Here is an 832-nt window from a genome sequence, read left to right as displayed (position 1 = left end):
AGCAAAACCGAATCTCCAACTTCAAAAGTCATCGGTCTTTGCTTTTTGTCAGAATAGCTCTTTTGACGATCTTGAGCTGCTAGCATTCTTTCCCTAATTATTTTCAACTTTTCTGCAGTTTGATGGACTATCTCCGGCCCCATAAACTGCTTTTCCCCAGCCTCAAGCCAACAAGACGGCGTACGACACTTCTGTCCATACAATGCTTGATAAGGTGCCATCTTTATGCTCGAGTGAAAACTATTATTATAGGAAAATTCTACCAAAGGTAAATGTTCATCCCAATTACCTAGGAATTCCAAGGTACACGCTCTTAGCATATCTTCAAGTGTTTGTATCGTTCTTTCGCTCTGACCATCAGTCTGCGGATGGTAAGCTGTACTTAAACACAACTTGGTACCCAATTCCTCTTTTAGACTTTTCCAAAATCGTGAGGTGAAACGGATATCACGATCCGACACAATCGTTAATGGAACACCGTGAAGCCTCACAATTTCCTTCACGTAAGAATTCGCAAGCTTTTCCATAGACCATTTCTCGTTGGCTGCTATGAAATGCGCACTCTTAGTGAATCGATCAACGACCACCCAAATCATGTCGTGACCACTTTTTGTTCTGGTAGTTTAGTGACAAAATCCATAGCAATGTCTTCCCACTTACCCATAGGCACAAGTAATGGTTCTAAACTCCCGTATGGTTTCTGATGTTGTGCCTTGACTCTTGCACAGGTTACACACTCGGCCACATACTTCGCAATGTCGAGCTTCATCGTCGGCCACTAATAATAGGGTTTCAGGTCCCTATACATTTTTGTGCTACCGGGATGAATCGA

This window comes from Lactuca serriola, chromosome 8 (assembly GCF_051521515.1).
Source record: "Lactuca serriola cultivar US96UC23 chromosome 8, Lser_US96UC23_V15, whole genome shotgun sequence".
Classification (NCBI taxonomy): domain Eukaryota; kingdom Viridiplantae; phylum Streptophyta; class Magnoliopsida; order Asterales; family Asteraceae; genus Lactuca; species Lactuca serriola.
Note: the sequence above shows the minus strand (reverse complement) of the source record.